We start from the raw sequence: 14,720 nt of genomic DNA, 5'->3' as shown, positions 1-14,720 counted from the left end.
GGATCCAAATGGTGTGGATGAGAAACATACATATCTTCATTGGTCAAGAAGATCATCATCAAAGTCTCACAACGAACATTCTCTAGGATAAAGCATGAATTCATTTGAAAAAAACATATTAAAACTTTGATGCTATGGGTCTGCAGGAAATGTTCACCACAGGTTTTTCCATACGAATCCTCTAGATAAGTGACACATTTTTATAGAAATAATATAGTGCCACAGTAGATAATATTTTTAAATCATGCATATAGGCTTAATTAATTTTCCAAAAATCTATCCTGTCACACATGTAACAGATAAAGTGTGATAATCGTTTTACAGCGAGAAATATTGCAAATCACAAACAGAAATACAAACAGTCCAATATGAAAATATATGGAGGATATCAACAGGCAACTCACAGAAGTAAAAATGGCCACTAACATACAAAAAATGGCAAAAGTCACCGATTTTAGGAAAACGTAAACTAAGCTAATAATTTTTTTCCCACAGAAGATATATCAAACATAAGAAACTGAGAGGACAGAGGCCACCATGGCTGCCAGGGAGGAAGAAGTACTGGCATTGCGGGTTGAAGCTGCCCAGCGTGAGGAGAAGCTGAGATCCCTGAAGCAGAGGCCAACGGTGGCTCTTCCGGTGGTGCAGGTGACACAGCAGCTGGTTGCGGTGTTGATCCTGCAGCCTAAGGCCGCCCTTTCCGGAAAAGAGATTCTGCGCATAAGCCAGCAGCTAGTGCTGCCAGTGCTGGGTGTGCACGGACAGCTGTGCATGGTGACCGTGTCCGTGCTGGGCATGGGCTGAGGAGGGCTCGGCTGCCCACACCTTGTGGACTATGAGCCAGTAGAAATGAGCAACCTGGCCCTCAAGTGCTGCCTGGCGAAGCACAGGCCAGCCAGGCCAAGCCTTTTCGACCGCTGCCTGACTGCGCTGCCTTGATTCCACCCTTGGCTGCGTGCGCTCCTCTCAGGCGCTTACAGACCCAGGGCGCTCCACCTGGTCCGCTGCTGTGACTTGGTAGCTGATTGCTCAGACAACGTGCCCACTCGCAACTTGGTTAATGACACCTGTGTGCTGGCTGGCCGGCCTCTCGTGTTGGCCACCGCCCTGCTCTTGGAGGGCCTAATCACAGTGAGGCACTATGACGGCGGGCCTGGCCTTGGCTGTGATTTCACCCAACCACCTCCGGCGGAGATGGTGGCCAACTGCGCAGATGGCGGGTGCTGGGTGTAGTAACTAGGGTCCTGGGCTGCCTGCAGGCACCGGAAGTGTTAACTATCACGGCAGGACAGGTCCTGTGTTACAGTGGCAGCCTGCTGATCGTTGATGCCCTTCGGAGGACATTTCTGCTTTATTCAGCTGCAGAGCAGCAGGCCCTACTGTCAGGCTTGCAGAGAGAGGAACCACTGTCACTCCCCCCAGGACTACGAAGTCTTCTGTGGCTCCTCAGCCACTGATAAGTGCCGCCCCTTGCGGTTGTGTTTTAAACACTTGAAAGGTGTCTTGAATTTCTGAGATATAATGTGACAGGACTTTGTGTTTTACTAGGAGTGGAGTTGCTGGGTTCAATGGTAATACTAGGTTTCACATTTGAAGACTGTCAGACTGTATTCGAAAGTGATTGTACCATTTTATGTTCTCAGCAGCAACATATATGAAATTTTCCATTGCTTCACATCTTTGCCAAAACTTATTTCTTTCCCGCTTTTTTTTTATTGTAGCCATCCTAGTGGTTGCAAAGTGATATCTCATTGTAGTTTTGACTTACATTTCAGTGATGCCTAATGATATTGAGTACCTTTTCATATGCTTATTCACAACTTTTGTATAATTCCTTGGAGAAATATGTATTCAGTACCTTTCCCTTCTTTTAATTGAGTTGTTGTGTCTTTTTGCTGTTGAGTTGTGAGAGTTCTTTATATATTCTTGATAAAAGTCCCTTATCAGATACCTATTTTGCAAATATATTTTCCATTTCTGTAAGTTATCTTTTCACTTTCTTCATAGTGTCCTTTGATGCGCAAAGTTTTTAATTTTCTTGAGGTCTAATTTTATCTATTTCTAGGTGGTTGCTTGTGCTGTGGGGTCATATCTAAGAAACTGTTGTCAAATCCAAGGTCAAGAGGTTTTACTTCTATGTTTTTTTCTAACAGTTTTATAATTCTATCTTCTATAGTTAGGTTTATGATTCATATTGAGTTAGTTTTTGTAAATGATGTAAGAATCCAACTTTATTTGTCTACATTGGATATGGATATCCAATATTCTCAGCACCATATTTTAAAAGACAGTTGTTTCCCCATTGAATTGTTTTGGCATCCCTGTCAAAAAGCAGTTGACCATAAGATGAAGGTGTATTTCTGGATTCTCACATCTATTTTATTGGTGTCAACATCTATCCATGGCAATCTTGATTATTGTGGACTTGTAATCACAAGTTTGAAATTGGTTGAAGTTGGTTTTGAAATCAGAAATGTGAGTCCACCAACTTGGTTCTTCTATTTCAAGATAGTTTTGGCTGTTCAGGGCCCTTGCAAATCCATATGAACTTCAAAACCAATTTTTCCACTTGAGCAAAAAAGGCCATTGGGATTTTGACAGGGATTTCATTGAATCTGTGGGTTGCTTGGAGGTTATCATCATCTTTACAATATTGTCTTCCAGACTGTGCATATTGAATGTCTTTCCATTTATTTTTCTTCTTAAATGCTTGCAGCAATATTTTATAGTTTTATGATATAAGAATTGTACCTCTGTAGTTAAATTCGTTCCTAAATATTTTATTCTTTTTGTTGCTTTTATAAATGGAATTATTTTCTTTTTGGATTTTTCATTGCTATTGTAGAGTAATACACTGACTTCTGTGTGATGACACTACATCCTGAAATCTTCTGAATATCTTTACTAGCTCTAGTAGTTTTTTGTGGATTCTTTCGGATTTTGTATGTATAAGATCATATCATCTGTGAATAGAGAGAATTTTACTTCTTCCAGTTTACCTCTTCCTTTCTAATCTGGATAACTTTTCTTTCTCTTATCTAATTGCTCTGACTAGAATCCAGTGCAGTGTAGAGTAGAAGTGATGAAAGGAGACATCTTTGTTTTGTTCCTCTTTTTTGGGGAAATTTTCAGTTTTTTATCATTAAGTATGATGTTAACTATGGGCTTTCATATATACCTTTATCACGGTGAAGAAATTACCTCTAATACTAGTTTATTGACTGTTTTCACAATGACTGGATGTTGGATTTCGTTAAATGTGTTTTGTGTGTCTATTGAGAGGACCATGTGATTTTTTCCTCTTGATTCTATTTATGTGGTGTATTGCATTGACTGATTTTTGAATGTTGAACCACCTTTGCATTTCTGAGATAAATTCCATTTGTAAATGCTGCATAATTTTCTACATGTTGCTGGATGTGCCTAGTATTTCGTTGAGGATTTTTGCACTATATTCATGAGGCATATTATTCTGTAGTTTTATTTCTTCTTTTGTTGTCTGAATTTAGTATCAGGCTAATCATGGCCTCATAGAATTAGTTGGGAAGTATTAGAGTACATTCTCTTCTTCTGTTTTTTGGAAGAGTTTTAGAAGGATTGTTGTTAATTCTTTAAATATTTGATAGAATTCAGCAGGGAAGTCATCTTAGCTTTTCTTTCTTGGAAAATTTTTGATTACTGATTCAATCTCTTTACTTTTTGAAGGTATGTTAAACTTGTCCATTTCTTCTCAAATAAGTTTGCATAATTTTTTAAAGGAATTTTTTCATTTCATCCAGGTTATCTAATTTTTTGGCATACAATTATTCATAGTATTCTCTTATAATTTTTCTCGGTAGAATCAACAGTTACATTCTCATTTTCATTTCTGATTTTAGTTATTTAAATTTTCCCTCTTGTTAATTTATGAGTCTAGCTAACAGTTTGTCAATTTTGTTGATTTTTTCAAAGAATCAACTTTTGGTTTTCTTGATTATCTCTTTTATTTTTCTATTCCTTATTTCATTTATTTCTATCAAACATTATTATTTCCTTTTCCCTACTAGTTTTGGGTTAGTTTATTCTTCTTTATCTAGTTCCTTAAGGTATATTTAGCTTCAAAATCCTGAACAACAACCATTGATAGCTGTCTTCTTTTTTATGCAGGCATTTGTAGGTATAAACTTTCCTCTGAGCCATGCTTTCACAGGATCCCATAATTTTGGCACACTGGGTTTTCCTTTTCATTTTTCTCAAAGTATTTTCTAATTTACCTTGTGATTTTCTCTCTCACACATTAGTTAATTAAGAACTTGTTTTTTAATTTCCAGTTTTCCTGTGGTTATTGATTACTAGTTTATTCCATTATGACTGAAGAAGATATTTTGTATGCTTCTGATCTTTGTAAATGTATTGAGACTTGTTTTATTGCCTAATATGTGTTCTCTACTAAAGATTGAACAATGTGTACTTGAGAAGAATGTATATTCTGCTTATTCTCCTGTGGTTGGATGCTGTGTTACATGTTCTATAAATTATTTACTTGATAAAGACTTCAAAATAATGATCATAAAGATGCTTACAAACCTCAAGAGAAGAATGGATTAACAAAGTGAGAATTTCAACAAAGAGACAGAAAATATAAGTCAGTACCAAATAGAAGTCATGGAGATGAAGAATACAATAATTGAACTGAAAAATACAATACAGGGGTTCAACAGCAGACTAGATAAACCAGAAGAAAGGATCAGAGAAATTGGAAACAAGACAGTGGAACTCATCCAACCAGAGCAGTAAAAAGAAAAAAAGATTGAAGAAGAGTGAAAATAACTTAAGAAACTTGTGAGGAAACATCAAGTAGACCAACATTTTCATTATAGGGGTCACAGAAGGAAAAGGCAAAGAGAGAAAGGGGCAAAAAATTGTCTGAAGAAATAATGGCTGAAAATTTCTCTAACTTGGATATGGAAACAGACATCCAGATCCAGGAAGTCCTGAAGGTTCCAAATAAGATAAACCCAAAGAGACCCACACTAAGACATATTATATTTAAAGTGTCAAAAGTTAAGGGGAAGGACAGAGTTGTAAAAGCAGCAAAGGAAAAACAACTTGTTACATACAAGGCAACCCCCTTAAGACTATCAGTAGATTTTTCAGCAGAAAGTTTACAGACATGAAGCGAGTGGCACAATATATTAAAAGTACTGAAAGAAAAAAACCACCAATCAAGAATACTCTAACCAGCAATGTTGTCCTTCTGAATTGAAAGAGAGATTGTTTTCCAGACAAGGAAAAATTTAAAGAGTTCATAACCACTAGACCATCATTACAAGAAATGTTAAAGGGACTTTCTTGGATGAAATGAAAGGACACTAATTAGAAAGAGGAAAACATATGAAAGTATAAATCTCACTGGTAAAGGAAAATATACAGTAAAATACAGAATAATGTCCAATTGTTAAGGTGGTAGGTTAATCACTTATAAAGCTAGTATGAAGGTTAAACAACAACAGTAGTAAAAATAACTACAACTACAATTATGTGTTAATAGAGGCACAAAATTTAAAAAATCTAAAACTTCTATTTAATTATGTCTATTAACTTAAAGTTTAAATCATACCATAAAGATCATACTTGTACAAGAGAGAAAATTTCAATACAATTTTAGCATTTAAAAGTGGATTTTACTAAAATAAAAAATAAGTCTCTAGGAATTGTCATAAGAACCTACAGCAAATAAAGAAACATTTATACAGACGAAATGATAAGACATAGTAAAAACAGCGAAAACCTAAAGCATTTGTACCATGACCCACTTTCTCATTGCACTCTCAACTCAGTGAGACAGAAACTCCATTACTAGTAGGTGCAGACAAAATGAACTATTATATGGACTCAAGAAGAAAGAGAAAATTTGAATAGGCCTATAACAAAAACAAGAGATTGAATTAGTAATCAAAGAAACTACCTACAAGGAAAAGCTCAGGCCCAGATGGCTTCACTGATAAATTCTACAAAGAATTTAAAGAAGAATTAATATCAATTGTTCAAAAAGATCCTCCAAATAAAAGAATAGGAGAAAACATTTGCCAAAATATTCAATAAGGCCCTGATACTAAAAACACACAAATAATATCACAGAAATATATCACAGAAAATAGGCCAGTATCTCTTATGAATGTAGATGCTAAAATCCCCCACAACATGCTAGCAAACTGAACCCAGGAACATGCAAAAGAGATTATACACCAAGAAAAACTGGAATTTATGCTAGGAATGCAAAGTTCCTTTAACAGATGAAAAATCAATTATTATAACACACTTTACCAATAGAATGAAGAACAGAAACTTCATGATTATCTCAATTAAATGCAGAAAAAACATTTGACCATACCCAATATATTTCTTGATAAAAATACTCAGTAAACTAAGAAACTTCCTCAAATAGTTAAAAGGCATCTATAAAAAGCACAGAGCGACATCATATTTAATGGTGAATGACTAAATGCTTTCTTTTTAAGATAAGGAACAAGATGAGGAAGTCCACTCTCATCACTTCTATTCAACATTTTGTTGGAAGTTCAAGCCAAAACAGTTAGGCAAGAACATAAAATAAATCCACATTGGAAAGGAAGGCATAAAACTATCTCTAGGGGCAGATGACGTGGTCTTTTCTTACAGAGAAAATCTTTGGGAATTCACTAGAAAATATACAATACACAATTGCAATGAACAATCCAAAATGAAGTTAAGAAAACAATCCCACTACAGTATCTTCAAAAGAATAAAATACTTAGGAATAAAATTAATAAGAAAAGTGCAAAATTTATACTGTGACAACTACAGATCATTGTGGAAAGATACTTAAAAATTTCTAAAGAAAAGGAAAAATACCTTATATTCATAGATTTAAACACTTCATGTTGCTATAATGACCATTCACTACAAATTGATATACAGATTCAACACAAACTCTACCAAAATTCCAGCTGACTTCTTTACATGAATTGACAGACTAATCCTAAAATTCACACAGATATCCAAGGGACCTAAAGATACTTAAACTAAATTTTAAAAGAAGAACAAAGTTACAAGAATTACACTAATTTCAAAGCCAACTACAAGCTACAGTAATCAAGAGAGTGTGCTACATTCATTCAGATAAGTATATAAATCAATAAAATGAATTTTGGAATCCAGAAATATTCTCAGACATGGATGGTCAGTTGACTTTGACAATGGAATGAACACTTTTTAAATAAATGTTTCTGGAAAAACGGAATATCCGCATTCAAAGAATGAAATTGGACTGCCTACCTCAAGCCACATGCAATAATTACTCAAAATGGATCAAGCACCTAAATGTAAAACTGGAACGGTAAGACTCTTAAGGAAAAAGATATACGAGTAAAACTCTGTGATCTTGGATTTGGCAATGGTGTCTTAGATATGACACCAAGAGAACAAGCAAATCAAAAATAGAGAAATTGGATGTCATAAAAATTTAAAATTTTTGTTCTATAAATGATACTATCAAGAAAGTGAAAACACAATCCATGCAATTCGAGAATACATTTGCAAACCATATATCTCATATGTGTTTTATATACAAGCTATATGAAAAAAATCTTATTTCAATAACAAGATAATAAACCCAATTTTTAACTCGACAAAGATTTTGAATATACTTTTCTCTCAGGAAGATATACAAGTGGTCAACAAGCATTTTTAGCAGTGCTTAATATTATAAGGTATCTGGGAAAGGAAACCTAAAAACACAATATGAAAAGTGACATAAGTGGAGCCATTTTAAAATATAGCTGGAGAAGCCATTCCAGGAGAACTGTCATACTCATCTTGTGCCTTAAGTCTCGGACTGGGCCAATATGGCAATTGTTTTACAAGCAACTGTTTCAGAAACAGCAGGAAAACAAACATTCTAAGCACTTTCTGATTATGGACTTTCTGAAGATAGAATCAATAATCAATGAATGTATAACCAAGTAATTTAGCTTGTTAAAACCAAAATGGTTTTCTTTTCTGTCTTCTTTCAACTCATGTAATTATCCACTTCCATTTCTCATAAAAATCCTTTGCTGTCTTTCTGTAATTGGGACACTATTTGGGTTTCCACCTGAATCTATACACCTCAAGTTGCAATTGTTTGATCCCAAATAAACATTTTGCCTCTTAAACTTGTTTCTGTTTTTGAAGGCTGACATACTGTGTCAGAAGTAGGATCGGAATTGATCTCATATTTGTGGACCAGCATCCCCTGCAACTGGGAACAGTACCTACATGAGCCTCTTGTGCTCACCACTTCCATGGACCATTATCTCTTCTGAACATGAGTCCTTTCAGGCTCCAATCTCGCTCCTTTTGGTTGAGATTATTGCCTTTCTTTGGGATTTGTGGGCAGTGGCCCAGCTGGAGATGATTGTCTGAAAGCCGGATAACAGCTTTTGCCATTCGGAATGGTTTCCCTATTTGCGCCAACTTACTACAGCCCATAGCTATTGCTATCTGTAAGGGTTTCCCTCTATATTTGATAAGTATTCTGACTAAATTAAAACGGCTGCCTTTGGTAGGGGTTCCCTTATTATTATCTTTCTTGTATGCTTTTCTTTAACATGGGACATTTAATTTCTAAAAATCCTTGAGAAATTCCTCCCTTGGGAACTGCAGCTAGTTTTTTGTTCAAAAATTTTGATCCTTTCTCTTATAAATTTCTACCTCAATGGACCAAAATTCCTGAGTGATTTAAAGTTACAATGGCCACTTTGGGGCTCTTTTGAACTCCAAAAACTTGTCTTTTTGCACACTAGACTTGAGAACCAAAGATTTAAAAACAGACAAATTGAATAAGATCGTCAATTTCTAAAGAGTTAAGCATGCCACCTTCCAACACACTTGCTTAAGAACTATGGCCCCAGAAGCTAGAAATATTTACAGAATCAGCAAAATCTTTCTAAGCTTCTTTCATTGTTCTGAGAGCGTGGCTTTGAAACCATCATGTTGGGAGTCTTAGAATATAGTCAGACAGAAATGTGAGTTGCACCTCATTTTCAACTGGATGTGGTTGAACAGAAATGGAGAACAAAACTCCATTTGCAGCTAACATCCTACCAAACTACTGCCAGCCCCAGGGAAATTACAACCTAGAATTATAACGACCATTCTGAGGATAAGATCATTTAAGAAGTGCCCTTAAAAGCAAAGGCTTTGAAATCTCAAAATAGCTTCATTGAAAGTTTTGTTGCAAAACAGCTAATGAAAATTAAAGATATTGGTACTGGCTCAACACAAATTTGACATAAGGAAAGCCACATTGTAGAAAAGAAACCCTATCGTAACTTTGAACGACCTCTGATTAACTAGCCGAGACAAGTTCTGTGGATTTTATAGCCCCTCCCAGCTGTTAAAAGTTGATACCTTTGTTCCCTGAGTTCCTTAGGAATGTGATGACCCTGGAACAGAAAGTCAGTGCTGATAGCCGTCATCAAGGACAATTAAAAGATCAGGGTATAGGGTATTGTTCCAGTATCTGATGCATATCCAGTAAAACCAAAGACTATCAGGAACTAAGACCAGATGTCTGCCCCCACCTGGAGGTCAGATGGATGCCCCACACAGAACGTAAATGTCTGCCTCTGCCTGGAGATCAGATGGATGCCTACACTCAGAAACCAGACACCTCTCCCACCCAGAGACCAGCCCCCTATATAACTGGCCTGTAATCTTTGTTCTGTAAGATTATTTTTTGGACACTATTCTACCATATTCCCTCTTGCTAGCAAGCTGTAATAAAAAGTCCTTTCTTTCCTACCACCTTGCCTCTTGACTGTTGGCATGTCTTGCAGTGAGCAGAAGACACCCTCCTCCTTGGGCTGTAACAATGTGAGGTACCTAAAAGAAAAAACTATAACCATAAACAAAAGTCTGCCAAGCTAATGATCTTACTGACACCCCCATATCTACCTTTGAAGGAGGGTCCCTATATGGGACCCTCCCAGAGCTGATGAAACTCTGAGAAGTGTTTTGGTAAACTGCTACATTATTCCCTTAAATAGCCAAGTGAAACTAAAGTTAGAAATTAATGAGGTTGGTTAATATTGCCTGAAATATTTACTGTTTGTCCAGGCTAAAGCCTGACAAGATATTTGAAAGAATTTAATAATCAGAAATTTGGCCAAGTTGGAAGCTGACATTTAGAGCCTGAGAGGAATTTTTTTTTAGGGTTTCTCCCCTAAGTTAAAATAAAACTATTTACTCAAAGAAAAATTATAAAATCAAAGATAATGTAGTTGGATGGGTGGGTCAACTTATACTGTCATTTAATTTGCATCTTACAAATCTTTGCAAACTGGCAATGCAGCTCTAGTGGTAATTCGAATTACACCCATTCCTCTTCATCAATTCCAAAACCTCTACAATTTATCTCTAAATGTTTATGAGTATTCTGGCCTTAATAATTCAATGCCATTTTGGACAAATTTTCATTCTTTCCCTGTGCCTTTGAGATGTAAAAATTTTAACAGGTCTCCTCCTGATAACTCTTATGTAGACCATAACCAATTCTAAGACTGAAGAAAAAAATAAATAAGGGAAGAGGCCTTTTTAAAATACAAGCTGCCATAGAGGCCCCTTTCCACAGCCTTCATAAAATTACTTGTAAAGGGCAAATACAAATCTTAAAACTCTTCTCCACAAATATTAGTAAAAAACCTTTTGCGATTGGAACAGATAAGCTTACCCTATTCCAACTGCCAAAACAAAATTTAGATCCAACTATTCTTTCATAACTATTGAGTTTTGTATTACTGTATCTAATTCATGGTATTAATTTTAAATAACTGTAGCTGTGGTTCTCTATGTATGTATGTCTATACATAAATGTGTCGTAAATGTGTGAAACCTTTCTACCTCCAGACAGTATATTGCTAAAATTGATTTATAAAAGAGCACTATTCAGTTGGTTTAAAGGTTAAGCACTTGTGTGTGAGACAGAAACCAGCCTAATGAGATACAGTCATCTGCAAAGCCTCTGGCCTAAAAAGATAGGCCCCCTAATTGGCAAGCTAAGAGAATTAGATAGAGGCCACCAAGATCCACATTTCACAGCCTCTGTACTCTCCTGGGCTAACACATATGCCTTAGCACCAAGGAGTCCACTGAAGTTAACCTTAACCCCATTACTGTACCAAAAATCACACCTGGGGTAGAGAGCTAGCATGCTAATGATACATATGTTGGATGTAGTATCATGCTACAAAACAACACAAGTGCAAGCACACCCTCACCTCTACATGCCATGAAAGAAGACCTATCCTCTGCCCCATTGTGATAAAAATCCCACTATGTGGCTATTTGGGGATTCACTCCCCTCTCTCTCTCTCTCCTTCTGTTTTCATGATTGACTCCCTTGTGCACAAGCTAATACATTTTCTATCATCTCACTCTTGCTCATTGTCTCTCTTGATTTCTGTCCTGGGGGACAACAAGAACCCAGGCTGCCAGAAACATAAGGACTGAGTATTCTGAAACTCTCAGGAATGTAGAAAATAAACCAAATATTTTTCAAGTTTACAGGATCTAGGATTAAACTTTAGTAAATAAAAGATACTTTAAGTTCATTGATTTAATTAAAACAGACATGTATTTAATTATCAACATTGAACATAATGCAGATAAACAACTTTCATTCCACCTGGGCTTACTAGTCAAATTCATGTTATCTCTGTTATAAAATTTGCCGGCAAAAAATAATAATGATAATAAGTTAGAATGATGATTTATTTTATCTATCTCATGAAGTTTTGTCGGTAATCTAAACATAATTGTTGGAAGCATATGATTTAACTAGATGTATGTAAAATAAAAACTCTTTAGGTGAACTATTTGGCAATAATTATATGGTATGTGTACTTACAAAAAATAGTTTTCCAAATCTCTTTTGTAACTTAAAACTTTAGAATTTTGCTAAGTTTAATTAAATGATAGAAATTCCTCGAAGACCTAGATAATTTCCAAATAAACAAAATAGTGAAACATTAGTCACTAAACATAGGTACATCTATTTTTGGTTTCCAATTGCAGAAGAAATAAAGATATTTGAGTTCATTAGTAAACGTTTTATGCCATGCTGAGAAATTTTCTATGAAAAAGCACATATTTCAAACAATGATAAAACATGTTTATAAATCTGCCAATTCACAGAATGCTAATATAAAAAACAGATCATAATTGTTTAATTCCTTATTTTTCACTAGAAATTAAGGTTTTTAAAGGTTAAAAATGCTAAGAAAAAGACGCATTTTTGTTAAAAGAAATGAGACTAATTTTGTTTCAGAATGGTAATGAAAGAAAATGAAGGACAAACTAAAAGTAACACAAAGTTGAGAAGAGTGAAAGAGAGAATTTTACCTTGTGCAGTCAAGTTGGATAAAGATTGCTTTGTTATCATAGGGTTTTGGAAAAAAGGCTTTAATATCAATAAACATACTTATATAAAATAAACTTTAATTTTTTTCATCTGATAAAATGACAAAATTTTCTTGGACAATTAGGTCTGCATCTAATAAGAGATTAAAAAAGAAAACAAAGATTTTATGTTTTATCAAAATAATTTTCTTAGCTTTATCAGGTCTTTGATTACTTAGGAAAAACTGAGTCTTATTAATATTCAAAAAAGCTAATTTTTTCTAATACATAATTCAGTATTAAGTTTCATAATAATAAAGTCTTTTTGACCTAGAATAATAATAAAGTCTTTTCATAATAATAAAGTCTTTTTGACCTGGAAGAAACTTTATATTTTTCCAGAGGACCTAGAACATTTCAAAAGATTTATTAAACTAATTGTGCTTACTTGGTATTTTAAATGACATAGGAAGAATTGCCAAATAAAAAGTACTACTAAGCCTTCTTTATCTGGTGTTCTCACAGTATACAAGTTTCTAGAAATTGGGTGAAATTCCTAGAAATCTGATATGTCCCAGTATAAAATGTTTGTCATCAAAATTGAAGTTCACATTAAAAAGACTGAATCTGAGTATCAGGAAAATGCCCTAGCTGATTTTTATGCAAAGGTATCAACAACAGAATCTATAAAGATTGTGGCACATGTGGAGAAAGTCTATTCTGACTGTGCAAAGAATAGGTCCTCATTGCCTGATGTCCTTGCAACATGGCAACAGTCTGCTCCTGAATCAGAGAAACTAGGATGGGTAAACAAAGGCTACAAATTAGACAAACAGTTGGGCTACAGGAAATCCAAGACAGCCATTTAGTTCTTCTAGGCTCCCTGGCAAAACCCCATTTTTTGGTCTTTGCATTCCTTCACTCACCATAGGAAAAATTATTTTTGTCCCCAGAGGCTTCAGATCTCCTCCCTCCGGATCCTTTGAGCACCTGCAATGAGACTTCATTCAACTATTACATGGTATGGGTTATCAATATGTTCTTGTTATTGTATGTATGTTTTCTGTATGGGTTGAAGCCTTCCCTTTCTACAAACTGATGCCCTCACAATGGCAAAGAAACTGTTAGAGAGTGTGTTTTCCACTTGGGGTATATCTTCTATAATCTCCAGCGATCAGGGTATCCACTTCACTAGGCAAATCGCATGAGCCTTAACAAAAATCTCTCAAACTTCTCAGAATTATCATTGTCCTTATCATCCTCAATCATCAGGAAAGGTGAAGAGAACTAATGGAAAAACTGTATTCAAGCAGAGCAATAATTAATAACATGGGACTGAATGAACTGATGAGTACTATTATAATTTTTATGTCTTTGTATTTAAAATATTGCTGATTCTTTAATGTTTTTCCAGACTTAAAGAAGTGTTTTCTTCAAAATTTTCCCAGATAAGCAAAAATTAAAGGAGTTTGTCACCAAGAAACCAGTGTTACAAGAAATGTTAAAGGGACTGATTTAAGGGGAAAAGAGAAGACCACAAATAGGAAAAATTATCTATTTCCATGATAAGAGGGAAATGGATACAAATGCACAAAAAAGAGGTTAGATATGATATCAAAAACATAAAAGGAGGGAGGAGGGGAGTTAAAGAGTACAGCTTTCAGACAGAGGTCAAACTAAAGTGACCATCAATTCTGTATAGAAGAAGTAAGGAACAGAGAAGGACTACTAAAACACTGAGAAAAAAAAAAAAAGTTAAAAAATGGCAGTAAGTACATACTTATCAATAGTTACTTTAAACGTCAATGGACTAAATGCTCCAATTAAAAGGCATAGGGTGGCTGACTGGATAAAAAAACAAGACCCATATATATGTTGCATACAAGAGACACACTTCAGACCTAAAGACACTCACAAACTGAAAATGAAGGGATGGAAAAAGATACTCCACACAAATGGAAATGAAAAGAAAGCTGGGGTAGCAGTACTCATATCAGACAAAATAGACTTTAAAACAAAAACTGTAAAAAGAGACGAAGAAGGGCATTACATAATGATCAAGGGAACAATCCAACAAGAGGATATAACACTTGTAAATATCTACACACCCAATGTAGGTGCACCTAAATATATAAAGCAATTATTAACAGACATAAAAGAGAAATAGACAGTAACACAATAATAGTAGGAGACTTTAACACTCCACTTACACCAACGGATAGATCATCCAAACAGAAGATCAATACGGAAACATTGGCCTTAAACGACACACTAGAACAGATGGACCTAGTAGATATATACAGAGCATTCCATCCAAAAAC

General features: G+C 35.1%; 1 pseudogene; it reads left to right on the top strand.

The window, feature by feature from the left end:
- The first annotated feature begins 537 nt into the window (after positions 1-537).
- LOC131409248 (adenylyltransferase and sulfurtransferase MOCS3-like) lies at positions 538-1,515 on the top strand (annotated as a pseudogene).
- The last annotated feature ends 13,205 nt before the right edge of the window (positions 1,516-14,720 follow it).

The sequence above is a fragment of the Diceros bicornis genome, chromosome 8, assembly GCF_020826845.1.
Source record: "Diceros bicornis minor isolate mBicDic1 chromosome 8, mDicBic1.mat.cur, whole genome shotgun sequence".
Lineage (NCBI taxonomy): Eukaryota > Metazoa > Chordata > Mammalia > Perissodactyla > Rhinocerotidae > Diceros > Diceros bicornis.
The sequence above is the reverse complement of the archived record's forward strand: the minus strand, read 5'-3'. Positions and strand labels throughout refer to the sequence as shown.